Below are 14160 nucleotides of genomic sequence, written 5' to 3' on the forward strand. Positions count from 1 at the left end.
TTAAACCAAAAAAGCTTCATATATATATATATATATATATATGCTGGCCATGTCTAGCCTCTTCACAGAAGTCTGTGGTGAAAAATAGTATTCAACCTCCACAGGTATTGCTGGTAGCTGTGAAGTGGTTTCTCAACACATCTCTTATTCTGCCTAACTGCACAGAAAGCTATATCTTTTTTCTTCTAGTGTGGAACATCTGGTTGCTCTACTATAAAAAAGCCTTTCACTTTTTGGAAAACGTTTATCAAATCTCCTGCTTCTCTTCTGTTTTCTAGATGAGCTGTCATCTTAGTAAACATGAAGAAACAGGATATGAAGGCAGAGAGTGGCTCTGGATATATTTTCAACTCTGATGTAGGGATAGGCAGCACCCGTTCAGCAGGTCTGGTCTTTGCATTTAGCTCACCTGTGGACAGAACATGGCTTTTCTGTTTCCCAACTCAATGTGTTAAACCAACACAACTCTGTCCTGTGCTACGTGGCCTGTTAAGTTGGGTATTTCTGCACAGTGCTTGATGTAGACATGTACCTGATATCATTCAGGTGCTGTGTGGCTGGAAGGACAAGGAAGCCCTGGCTTGAACTTTGGTGACAAATACAAAACATTCCTTGCTGTTGTTGACTTTAGTGAGTCCTACAAAGTGTTTGTGTGGGGAAATTTAAGTCTCTAACATTTATAAAATATATTTATAAAACATCCAAACTGCTTTATATGAAATTCTATGGTTACCACGTCAAACATAAAGATATCTCATTATTTTTCATTTTATTATGTATTACTTCTCTTTACCAATTTCTTCTTCATTTTTCCCTATGCCCTAACTGTTTTCTTTATCATGGGCTGCTTGCATGGGCTCAGCCATAAAATCATCTCTCTCTGAAAGAAACATCCTTCTATTTGTGTCTATTTTTTATGATGACTTTTACTTTGAATTTATTTAACAATACTTCTTTCTTTTCACTACATTGTAACTGCTCTTTCCTGTGTCATTTGGAACTGGCCAAAGTTGGCAGATCTCGAATTTCTTTTTTTCACTTTGAAATGTACAGATTCTTTCTCCTTCAGTGATAATGGCCATTGTGTTTCTTTAGAAATATTTTTTGGGGCCTATTATTTCTCAGCCACTTCAGTTGGCAAACTGAAGGCTTGGAAACAAATTAGCTTGGATGGCAGCCCAAGCTGTCAAAATGAGCCTTCCATTCATTACTGAATCATCCACCTCCTACATTTAGATCTTCAGCCCCACTTTTCCAGTAAGCTTCTCAGTTGAGTTCTTGGAATTTTTTTTTTCCTGTCACTTTTGAACTCACTACTCCAGTCTACTTCACTTACGACCACACAGCAAAGCTACTTCCCCATTATCTGAAAGTAATGAAGTAATAACGCCAGTCTAGAGGGCACAGCTGGTCATCATTTTTGGTAGAAGACATTAAAATTATATTTTTCTCACATATTATTTCTCTGTGAGTTACCTGAGGCTGAGGCCTTGATCACTTTGTCAGGCAAGAAATTCCAGGTAGGAAAACTGATTCCTACATGGGTATCATTAAAATCGTATTATTAGTCTTGCTCTGAAATGTTCTGGGGATGAGGTAGGAAGGTCTCATATACCTTATATATTTATGTCCCTGAAGTATTCTCCCCCACGTCTTTCTGGGTTTTGGTTTTTTTTTGTGTGTGTTTTTTTGCTTTTTTTTTTTCCTCGCTGTCTTTTTCAACAAATATTTTCTCCGAGGAGTGTATCTCTTGGAAATACCACATAGCAGCTTTTTTTTCTCTTCTCACTTGATGTCAGTGTGGACTTTGTTAAGGAAATTTTCAAAATGAAATGTTTTGGTTTTGGACAAGAATATTTTTTTCCCTATTATTTTAGCCAACTTTTTTGTATTTCGATTTCAAACAGTATATTTAAAATGCATATTATTTATCTTTTTTATTAAAAGAAATATCCTGATAGTGAAAGGTAGCTAAGAGAAGTTAAGTAGTTTGAAGGTTCCAGGACTATGTGGAAATAAGCTGGACTGTGTTGGGGAATTTGTAGAGGAGAGCAGTATACTTGCGGAGCCATATCCTTGATGCTCTTTCTGTGGGGTAGGCAAGGAGAGCTGGTGCAGAGCTTGCTACATCTTATCCCATCAAGCTGACATGGTAACTCTGAGTTACTATCTACAGTATCTCTAAGCTGTCTTTCTAAGGAGAAATTGTGCAGGAAAGGCAAGCAAGAAGCCTTTAGATTTCTATGGAAAATTTCTCACAAGACCTATGAAATTACCCTTGGTTCTGCAGTGCAATGCTAACTGACTGAAATCTAGCAGAAGGGAGAGAGAAGCAAATTTCTTGGCCGAAACCCATGTTCTCAACATGTATAGTGTTAATATTAGAGACTATGGAGAAATTTCCACTGGTGATGTAGCTGTTGGGATGAGATGTACAGGAAGGAACAAGTGTCAAACCTTGTAAGGTTTTAGAAGATAAAATTAGAAAAAATGCATATGTATGACAGAACGTGAACTTTAGTCATTCAATACAGGGTTTGGGGCTGGTCCAGAAAAGGTCTTAGATTTCTTGATGGAAAAGGTCACAGCTTTCCTTCTCACTTATCTCTAGAATCACGCATGCCCCTCCAGTCTGAATATGGAACAGCACTAATTAGGACTTGGACAATAAAAGCCTTGGCCAAAGACCACAAGGACTTCACAGACCTGCAGAAATGGGGAGAGCTGGGGAAGATTACTAGGCTGTGTAACGGTCTAAAGAAGGTACCTATTTCCTTGGCCACCCCTATCTTGTTTTGCTCTCAGGCAGCTGCTTTGGAGCTGTACTCTTAATTCAGGCACTTGCTGATCTTCCTAAGCCCAGGCTGGGCCCATAACTCTAGCAATTCTACTTCTGCTATGGTTGTCAAGAGGGAAGTGAAACATAAGCTGGAAAACTGCTTTTAAGTTTTAGATTCACAGTTCAGTTGTAAATAACTGCTGCTGTACACAAAAAAATCAGCATCATAATGGCATGAGGTGAACTGAATAATGCGCAAAGTGTAATAAACCTTGATTTTTCAAATAACAGAATTCTTGACATATAGTAAAAGCAGATCATGAAGAAACAGCCTTTTCAACTATATCTAGCATGTGCGTCTTCACCAACCACATAGGAAGTAATTCTATCATGTGCAGGGATGGCACCCTTGAACCAAGAGCTGAAAGCACGAGGTGTTCAAGGACATCCACAGGCTTCTTACTGTCAATGGCAGTAGAGTTATTCACAATGTGGCCTGAAACAGGTACAGCATCAAGGCAGCAAGAGCTTGAGGTTTTTCTGATTCTGTCATCGGGTGAAAACAAGTGTATTGACGATCAAATTGACAGGGAGAAGAAAAGCACAGCAGGGCACACATGGGTTTTCTGTGATGTATTTTGTAAACTGCATTTTGTCATTTTCTAAGACATTCTCTACTATGCCCACATAAAGATGGATACCCCCACAACTGAGTTAGCAAGGAAAACTTGATTGCTGTTGCATTTACTGAGATGAAACTTTATCTTCTTTTTCCTTAACCAATTTTCTGGAATTCTGACACAATTATAATTCTGTTACAAAAATATTTAACTGGAAGATTTTATAGGATCGCACTTCTAAGCAAGGTAAGTCTATTTCCCTTTCTGGTATGTAAGAATGTTGCCTCCCAAATTAAATAGACATTTAGCATAAATACACTGTGGTGATTATTGCAATTCAGGGACTAACGATTTCCTTTTTCTCTGGCTTTCCTGGTATGCAGTTCGTTGTGTTTCCACACTTGTGGTGGTGAATTAACTCCCTGTGGATAATATAGCTTCACTTGCAGCAGATGTCAAGACTCTTAATCAGAATTTAAGTAGCCTCAATTACATTTACCTTAATTCACTTTGGAAGTGAAGTAAGTTAAATTGAATTAGGCTTACTTTAATTCTGAATAAGTATGTCCACACAGATATTCAATGTATCTTTTGCTAATCTGTTCAAAAAATTAATTCCGATTCTCTTTGCAATTGCTCTCTAAAGTACAGATATAGTCTGAGGATGCTGGAGACAATGAGTAGGCAGGGGATAGATGGTGCTGAGTATGAAAGCAATGGTTGAGAACATTTGGGTGTAAAGGGTTGAGTTTTAGCCAAAAAAGATGCTTGAATGAACATAAGACACTGTGCTTGGCTGGGGACTGCTGGTCAGGAGGTGGAGGCTAAGTATAGCTCTGATGAGTGCAGTTCTATAGCAAACAAGAAATTTATTTGGCCACAATGCACAAAAGTCTGGATCTTTTTGTGCCTCCTTAGAATGAAATGTATTCACATAGGAGCTGCCTTATGTCAGGGTTCACAAAGCAGTCGTCTCTACAGGATGCCACGGCGATTAAGATGGTTCAAATTATATATGTATAGACAGACATGCTAAATGAAACCAAAAATGTATCTGTTGCTTTATCTGTTAGCAACAGTGGCCAACAACAGAGCTTCTGAGGAGAGTAAAACTATGACACTAATTCCTTGGTGCATTCTGCTGGCATAAGTTAGCAGGGGCTCAGGATTTCCTGAGCCAGAAATGGAGTTTTAGTGCAATTATTAATTGTTCATAATGGAGTTTTCCCACGATCGCTGGGCACTTTAGCACTTTACTGAAACAGAAGTGTTTACTATTGCCTCTGTGGTTTCTGTCATTTGTATTACGTACCATCATTTGCATGTAGAATGCAGTTTTGGGATTAACCCCGCAGGTACGTGGCCAGTGTGACCATTTCCTATAAGTCACCATCAGCAAGCAGCAAGGACAGCTAACCTAGGTTGTTCTGGCAACCTGCATAAAAATTGGTTATGAGTGTCCACATTTTGTAGCCCTCTCTTGCGCAGTAGGCCCTGTACGAACTCATGATCAGAAAACAGCTTTACCCTGAAGAGCTTACAGCATAAACAGACACGAGAAGTGACCTGCCTGCAGCCAGAGAACAAAGGGGAAAATACAATGTTAGGTATGATTAAGTGAGAAGTAGACAGCAAAATAGAAAATGGTCTTATGAAACTTTCAAACTTATGATCCACCCGTGTCTTGAACAAGTTTACAGTCCTGATCATCCTCTCCAAAAAGGAATAGTAGTAAAAGAGAAGATACAGAGGAAAGCAGCAAGGTTAGTAGAGTTAGTAGAGTGAGCAGAGTTAGAAAATGATTTTCCTAGAAGAGATTAAATAAAATAGGGCAGTTCATCTTGGAAGAGAGACAAGTAATACAGGTGTGTGTAAAGTCATAAATGACATGGGAAAAGTGAATTGGAAATGACTATCCCTTGGTATAACACAAGACTAAAGGGGCAATGAAGGGAATTTTCAGGCAGCTACTTTAGACCAGAAAAAATAGAAGTGCTTTTTCACGCAGTGCATAATTCAGTTGTGGAACTTATTGCTGACAGATATAGATTCAAGAAGCAATTAGACAAATTCACGGAAAATAGGTCCAGCAGGGGCTATTAAACATGCTGATGCAGATGCAACCTCTGGCTCAGGAAATCCCTAAATGGCAGATTGCCAGAAGCTGGAAGGTGGAAGGAGGATCACTCTAGGCCTGACATGCTTTTCTGTTCTTTCTTGAGTAACCACTTTGGGTTGCTACATAGTGTGGGTTTTAGGCCTCGATGGAAGATTGTGTTTCTTGGGCTTTTATTTATCCTTTTTTGGACATTGCTCATATTCTATGTATTATGTCATTTAATTCCCTTTCCTTACAGGGCTGTGTTATATTTTTGGGATTTGATGTTTGACAGTAGTTGAATTGTACAGTATGAAGCATGAAGTATCAGCCTGCTTTTGTGACAGTACAGTAATGCATAAGCCACCATAAGTAACCCTGTGGCAAAACACACAGATTCCACATCCCCATCCCTGCCCAAATGGATGAATGGGGAAGATTAGCATTTCAGCACTTACAGAAAGTTACACATTCCAGGGTCTGGTAGAAAAAGGGAGGGAATGAATTCCAGAGTACCTGCCAGTAGACCTTCATCCTTTTAAACCACTTTCAGATTAACAGTCACTGGTGAGACTCTGACCAGTGTGTCTAGCACCATTATAAAGAAAGATTCTGCATTTCTAGACTGCTTTGCCTTGCATAATTTCCAATTGTAGAAACCTGTGGATTACTTCATTTCCATCTGTAGAGGCTGAATTAAGCCAGAGAGATTGGTTTGCTGGAATAATGTCTCTGAGCAATGGAGAATGGCAGGGAAGTGTGGCCCCTGCCACAGCTGTGAGATAAGAATAAGCAGCACCAGGTACAGTCACGGAGATACTGAGGCAACTGCCGCCTCAACACTTCTTGCACAACATCAAGCAAATCCTCTGTCCTTCTAACAAACTGGTTCCCAAGGTTGAATATACCTCTGTATGTTCAGCTGCAGAAGGGCCGCAGCTTCATCCCTTTTTCTGCCTTTTTATTTCTTTTGGGATAGGGCTTCACAGAGCTCCACAAAACCCACCGACTATAGACCAATCTACTTGGTACTCTTATTAATGCTGTATTCATGTTCTGATTCAGCCTTGAATGATACCCCACTGATTCAGGGGGGAAATCTTTGTCTTTTTCCTTCCGTGACTAAGAAATGGCTCATGTTGTATTGAGCTCACAGATTCTCTTTGACTGTAAGTATAACCTTTCAGTGTGAGGCTATTCGTGCAAGTGAAATCAAAAGGACTTCGTGAAAGTGTCTTAACAAGCCAGCAGCACGATCATGTGAGTTGTCACCTATCTTCCAGTCAGCCCGAGCTTGGCCAAGTACTTATATATTCCAGAAGGCTGCTTAAAAGGTGATTTCAGGCACACTGTGCTTTCCGATTATTTGCACAGAATAATTAAAACATTATTTTTGCACTTCTGGAGTGTTTGTCCCTAACACTGCCTAAACAGATGGCGTACCTTTTGGGTTTTTTTCTCCTTAATCCAAACGGGGTAGATTAGGAGTCACACTGTGATAATTCCTGATTACAATAAGTATGAAGAATTGTTAAAGACGTGTCATTGTAGCGAGTACCTCATAAGTGAGAGGCTGTGGGCAAACAGACCTCAGTCTGTGTAAAGACCACAACAAGTAACTTGTGTCTCAGCATTCCTAGTGCTGCTCAACATGAGTGCCAGCCTGCTTGTGCTGCCTCTGACTCATCCTGATGCTCACCTGGATTCCTGCTGCTGAAAGGGACCCTCTTTCTGTTCACGGCAGCATGTGTATTGCTCACCAAGGTGGTCTGCCATTGTCTGTATGCAAGTTACTTTTCCAAGGACTCAGGTGGTACTGCAGCCAGTTGAGGGGTTAACACACTGCCCTTGGAACTATTCTCCTGGACAAAGCTCTGCTTGTACTTCAGCCTGTCTTTCTGGAGCTTCATGAGCATTAATGTGTCAAATGCTGAGTCTGTCAAACTATCAAAGTGTGGGTTTCCCCCCCTGTCTCAACCCAATCAACAAAACTAATTTGGATCAAGAAAAGAAATGTCTTCAAATATTACAGAACTAAAGCAGCAGAGTAAGGATGAAGCTGTCCTGGAGAATGTATAGAATAAATAAATACAAATTCAGAGTGTTGTTTGCCTTTTTTTTTAAACCTTCTTTTTTAAAAAGCTCTCTAAAGCTTTATTTCTTTTGCTTATTATTATTTAATTAAAAAAAAAAAAAAAGGGCAAACCCCCTTCTCATCACAGCCTCCTGAAGAGAAAAACCACAAGTGCTCAACTGACTTTGCAAAATGAAAACAGTTGATGCCCGGGGCCTGCTCTAAGTGTGGGAGAATAAGAAAAACTAAATCCAGGATAGATAAAAGCCAGACACCTGCCATATGCATGAATCTGTTCCTCAGGGAGCCGGTACTTGCCACTCTATACCTGTGCCTGTATACATTGGCCTGCCTTCACCCCTGAATGCTGCCAACATTCACGTTTTTGTCATCTAAAAGCTGTTGTTCTTTTTGAGTTCTGTGGCTATAGCACTAAGGAAGAATTAAAAGCTTTTCAGTAACTATATAAATGCCTAAGCCAATCAATAAATATTGGTTTAAATGAGTGTTAGGTGCCACACAAGCGGTTGTGTTGTGAACTGGAAAGAAAAAGAGAAGGCTTGGGAGATGCAGGGCTCTTCCCCCAGGAGGTATCCAAGTGTACTTATTTTCCTATACTTTTAGCTTTTATAGTGTAAATAAGCACCTAAATTCCTTTAAAAAGCTGAGCTTGTATTAATGTAATAGGAAGAGATGCTAGTATCTGTATGAGGCTGCTGCTAGAACCTCGTTAATAACTGACCCTTTTCCAGCTAATCTCCCTGTTTTTCAGCGTTTCAAATAGTGATAGTGAGGGCCAGTGACTTTTCAGAGATCCCACAGTGGGTTAGTAGTAGGACTGTAGAAAGAACCCAGACCCATCAGTTCTGAGGTCAGAGCACCACATGCTGTTTCTTTTCAGGCTGGCTGTTGATTTGAAATACAATATTTACTAGTAACTAGGCAGTCTGAATGTGGCAACTTACAGGACAATGAGCTACGTAAAAGCAGTCTGTAATGCGTTCTGCCCAGTTCGAATGAATTCACTTTCTGTATTGTTTAGAGAACTGAGTATTTTCTGTCCTTACATGAACCCTGTCAGATCCCAAAGGGAGCTACTGAGAACAGGGAAGAGGGATTGAGCTATCAGACACAGGCTCTTTTGCAGTGTAGGGTGAAAAAGTAGCAGATATGTGTGGTGCGTGTACAGGAATGAAGGTGCCCATTAGATTAATTAAGGCCAAAAATGTATTGTTTTCCTGCCTTGGGAGAAAGTGCTTGGGGAAGGAGGCAAAGGAAAAAAGCTTGGTTCTCATGGGTGCTGCGGCACACTGAAGAGAGGAGGCATGGATCTCATGGTGAGACAGGGGTGACTCAGAGAAGGCTACCAGTAAAAGAATTTCCAGTTCTGAGGCTCTGTTCTCAACAATTCAGCTGGTTTGCACATTGCAATAATAATTATTGTTTATTAGGAGCCTATCCATCAACTGATGCCTCAGGTGCCTATTGCAATTAGGATATAAAACAAATTGGGCTGCTGCACTCAATAAAAAGATTTTTTAAAATCTGTTTCTTTCAGAGCAACTATGTGACATCAAAGTCATTCTAAGGTTAAGTGGGAAGGATTCCTGGGAACTGAGGTTGTAGAAGTGTATGTACAACAGTGTCTTTCTCCAAATACAGCCAGTTTGAGGCTTATCCCTGGGCTTATTAAGGCAGAAAGGTATGGAAAGTGTTTGAAGACTGGAAGCATATCTTAGTGCATGCCCATTAAATGCCTGAGATGTGAGAACCAACTTTTTAAACTCTACTTTCATGATCATCAAGTCTCTGACAGGTCAGTGTTTAGTCTATTATCTTATCAGCTAGTGGCTACATATTCATCGGAGAGAGATGAGCTGTCCATTATATGTATTTTGTACTTTTATGATGAAAGATAATTTGTGTAAAAGCATCCAGAGCGTAGGCATTTTGGGATGCTTTTAACATATCAAAAGAATCTGATCTGTATCTGTCTTTTTTTCCTCTAGCCAAATTATTCACCAAGAATACTGATTCTTTTATTTCCTTTCCATTCCCTTTCCACACAGCCTGTGTTAAACACCTACTTTTTTATGTTTTATATAAGGGTAGCAGAACAGGGAGTGGAGGGTAGGACACAAAACAAAGAAATAGAAATAAGTGCCTCTTGGATTATCTTTTTAAAATTTTATTCTGATTATTTCCTGCATTACAATAAGACATTTTTTCTTCCCTCTATAATTTTTTCCCTAATGTTCCCTCATATTTGCCAGACTGGGAAGATTTAAAGGAGCAAAACAAACAATCTGGAAGAGACTATGACTTCTTTATAAACCTCTACTTTGTTATTAGTCTTATTTTGAATGAATTAATCTTGGTATGTGTCTCTAGTTATGCAACAGAGAGGATGCTTCTTTAGCTACCAGATGGAAAGCTTGGAAGCAGTGTTATGTGGTCAAGCGGGCTAGGTCTTGGGGTTGCAAATCTCATTTTTCTGGAGATGTTTTTGAAACCAGAGCAGTTCAGAATGATGTTCAGCCTTTTGAATCATGTGGGATGTTGGACATGTGCTGCAATAAATTCTCTGACCAGAGAAAGGTGTTATTTGACTGGGAAGCTGTCTTCTACCCTTCCTTACTTTCCATGTGTGCAGTGGTCATACCCTGTTGCCATGGAGTTGTAGCAGGCTGGTCTACTTATTTTTGCAAGCCTCTCAAACTTTCAACCCTTTTCAATTTGCCAATCTTCCCCTCCCCCTTTTTCTTCTTGGACAGGAACTCTTGAATTTAACCCTTTTGACAGCTTTCTTGCCTTTTTTTTTTTCTTTTTCTTTTTTTTTTTAAAGTTAGATTTCATAGATGTACTTCAAAGGGAGCCGTGGATGCTCAGGGCTCAGAAGACCAGAGATTAAAACCACCATATAAAAGATCTAGAAAGGTACAGAGCATATTAGTCTGGTAATGATTTTTTAATGGTTATTGTGTTTATTTTCAGATGTTTTACAGGGCATGTACAATATGTATAATATGTTGTCTTGAAACAGACAAGTGTCTTGCTCCCATCTACCATAGGTATGGCTGATATATGGCTTTACGTAGCAAGGGAATTCATAGAAGCAAGCTTCAAGTGTGTGTTTGTGTTCAGGGTCTTTGTGTTTTAAGAAAATGCTTCATGCTCTTATAGCACCTTTCACTTCCAAGGGCTTGCACCTGATCTATCAAGATGAGGAGTAACTACCCGATTATAGCCAGAGATTTATGACAGTATAAATCCATGGCAAGATCAGGCGCTGGCTCAAAGAGCTGAGTTTCCCCAACAACCTTTAACTGCAGTTTGCAGCAGCTGGTCAGGCAAAAGAAGTAGTTTCAGTGGAAATAAAGGAGAATACTGAACCTGCTCTACTCTAGGTCCTTCCCTGCTCTTTCCCCTCTGATTTGGGTTCACACGGTGTTTTTCCTCAGTCTCATCTTCCCACTGTGTCACTTTGCTTCATTTCTGAATTCTGCTGCTCCTATTTCTGCATTTCTTGACATTTGCCTTTGCAACTCAGTTTGCCTCATCCTTCTTCTCCCTTCATAAGTTTATCATTTCCCAAAGATGCAGTTGTGCTGCTTAGACTGCTACCTAGGCAGTGTTCACCCTTGCTCTCCCCCACTGATGTATTACTGTGTGAAGCCTAGGGTGTGTTACATAGCTTTTCCTATACCTCTTGTTGAATTCAATCTGTTAGTCATTGACCTTATGGGATTGTGTAAGGTTTTGGCCTGGCTTCTCCAATTAGTATCTTCTTTCAGAGAGCCATCCATCCATCAGCACAATTAAACCAGCTCTTCTTCCCATTCCAATCAGAAGGAAAGGTGTTCCTATCATCCAATAAATGCTTGCTTTACATGCAAAAGTGCATGTCTGCATTTTGCCTTCAGTAAATAGTGCTGCATTTTTAATGAGCTTGTCCCTAAGTAACAGATTGTGCCGCCAAATGATTTAAATTTCTGTCTTTTCAGATTCTAAAATAAGTTTTTGCTGACTTTTTGTTGGTAATGGCTGAAGGGGATGGTTTTCAAAATATGCATGGCTAGCACCAGCTGAAGATTGCTTTTTATTTTACCCATGCTGAGTGTGCTGGCTCTTTTCTCTCATTTATCCCAGGGAAGCTTGTTTAAATGTCCCTTGCATACTGTAATTGAATCCACTCTAGGAACTCACGCTTGTAGCATCTTTCTCTGGGCCTCTGGAACTTCCTGAGGGTGAAAATATGCGTTTAATGATGAACTTTGCAGTCTGAAGCCTTGTGTGAGAGACTACCCAAGGAGTAAGACAGAAAATATGTTGATATGCTCCATTTAAATTCAAGAGGTAAATGAGGGCACCATGGGTCATGGTGATAGGTGTCAGCTTCAGGCTGAAATGCTCAGCTCGTTGGCTCAGCAGTTTAAACAATGGCATATGCGGAGCCTCCACCTATTGCTTGTTCTGAACGGAGAAATTGGTATGAAGAGAAACATATTCTTTTTAGTTTCTGAAATAGATTTGGTAGTGTAAAATCCCAAGGGTGTAATGGTGCTTTTTGAATTAAACTCATAATCAGTGACTTGATTCTATTCACATATTAGGTTGTGTGTCCAACTTTCCAGCTGATGCTACTCAACACACTTTAATAAAGCCAGTTGTATTTCATGGATGTCAGCAAAGCCATACTGGCTTCTGCTTTTTAAGAATCCACTCCCACATCCCTCACAAATATTTCGTTGTAAGCCTCGTAATACGGAAAGATATTTTAAGATTTGGTTTCAAAATAGGGAGCTAGAATGGTTTGGGGTGAAATACGAGAAGAAATTGTTTTCAGGGAGACTGTGCACAGCTGTATAACCCTAATGTTATGCTCAAAAGATGTGAGGCCTCAGAAGAACAGCTTGTCATCTGAAGCCAGTGTGAATACATGAGGCTGGGATGTAACAGAAGGAAGCAGAAAAGTGTAGCATTAATTTTATGTTTCATGGTGGTAATGGCTAGTTCAGTTTCAAAGTGAGGAAGAACTGAACCTACTCATAGACACACAACATATGGATCTGACCTGGCAGAATACTGTAGCCTGATCAGGTTTCTGGCATATACGAGAAACTCTGGTATGAGATTGGAAGAAAGTCTTGAACAAGTTGCCTCCTGGGAGAGCTGAGGATGGCCAGAATGAAAGAGGGGGAAGTGGAGAGAAAAAGAAAAGTAGTTGTGCAAGGTGCTGAATGTGAAAACAATAAACTTTGATGTGATGAGCACTGGCTAGGAAGCAGAAGGATCTGAGGATGGCAGAGAAGGTAGGTGACTCTGGATAAATGGACTAGAGGGGATGAGGGCACAAGCCTGGAGGGGAGAAAGCTTCAGTGAGATGAGGCGTGAGATGACTAAGCCTTGGCTGAAAGGCTTCAGCATTATAAATTGGGCAGGAAGATTTAATGGCAGCTTTGACCTCTGGGAGAAGAGGGAGGAAGAGCTAAAAATGCCTCTAAGAGTAGAAGTCTGTGAGAAGGACTTCGCCACTGGCAATGTGGAAAGGAAGGAGAAAATGCATTAACTGCCCCTAAAGGCTAACAGTTCAGAGGCTGAAATTCTGAGCGCACACAAGCAGGTGGGGGGAGCAAGCACCGACTGCCCCATTAAGCCCCTCTGGATCTGGTGCAGCGCATGGGGGGTGCATAGCTTTTCCTGCAGCGGGAGGAAGGGGTCACACTTCTACCAATTCAGTGTGCCAGCTAGAGCTTGCTAGAGAGGTGGGAAGTAGGTATTTTAAGGCTAAAGTGAATTACTTCTCCCAGAGCAAAAGGGGATGTCAGGGAAATAATGTGGCTCTCCACGCTGCCAATTTACCGTGCGGTACACCTGAAGGATGTTGTCTTATCTATTGCCCTTATCTCATCCAAGGCTCTGCCCTGGAGCTCTTTCTAGCCTGGCTAGCTAGCGCCTGGTCACGTAGAAGCAGACTGCAGCCTTTCAGGGCTGGATGCAGCTGCGGTGTTTGTGGGGAAGCTGTGCCGAGGCACAGGCTTTCCTCTATTGTGTATGATACTGTGGTCCCTCCTTTCTTTTCTTTTCACCCCTTCTGGTTAAACCTGGTCCTAGTTTTAAAGCTCTAAATCTGCTCTGTGATTTGATATTTGAGAGGCATCCTCATCCCCATGCATTGCTGCATTGTGCTGTGCGGTGCGGCCCCAAGAGTGTGCATGTGGGAAAGATGTTCTCTGGAGAGGCCTTGGGAACTCTCTTCTCCCCTTATGGCACATGGCACCACCTGGAATTTCTGGCTTCTGGGGTCACTGCAAACCCTATCTTTTTTTTTTTTTTTAAAGGGTTTTGTGGCTCTTTAATAGACCACATGCAATGCATAGAATAGGATGGCAGATCTGAGGAGGAGACTAAGGTTGGCCTAAGGACCTTAAACTTTGTGTGCCTTTTTGGTATGGATATACCAGGCTGTGACTATAACAAAGCTATAGATCCCTTTTTCCTGATCCTTCTCCAGATCTGGTGTGTTTGCTCAGGTTCACATGGGCCAGGGGCTGCTCCTCACCTTCTTCCAAAATGCACCACAGCATCT

General features: G+C 40.8%; 1 long non-coding RNA gene across 1 annotated transcript in view; it reads left to right on the forward strand.

Moving 5' to 3' along the window:
* LOC114015214 (uncharacterized) overlaps positions 1-14160 on the forward strand; it is a 72653-nt gene that overhangs the window by 15068 nt on the left and 43425 nt on the right. The window contains exon 3 of the long non-coding RNA XR_008733388.1: positions 2612-2763. This is a non-coding gene — a long non-coding RNA (uncharacterized LOC114015214). The remainder of the gene's footprint in view (positions 1-2611; positions 2764-14160) is intronic.

Source organism: Falco cherrug, chromosome 7 (genome assembly GCF_023634085.1).
Source record: "Falco cherrug isolate bFalChe1 chromosome 7, bFalChe1.pri, whole genome shotgun sequence".
NCBI lineage: Eukaryota > Metazoa > Chordata > Aves > Falconiformes > Falconidae > Falco > Falco cherrug.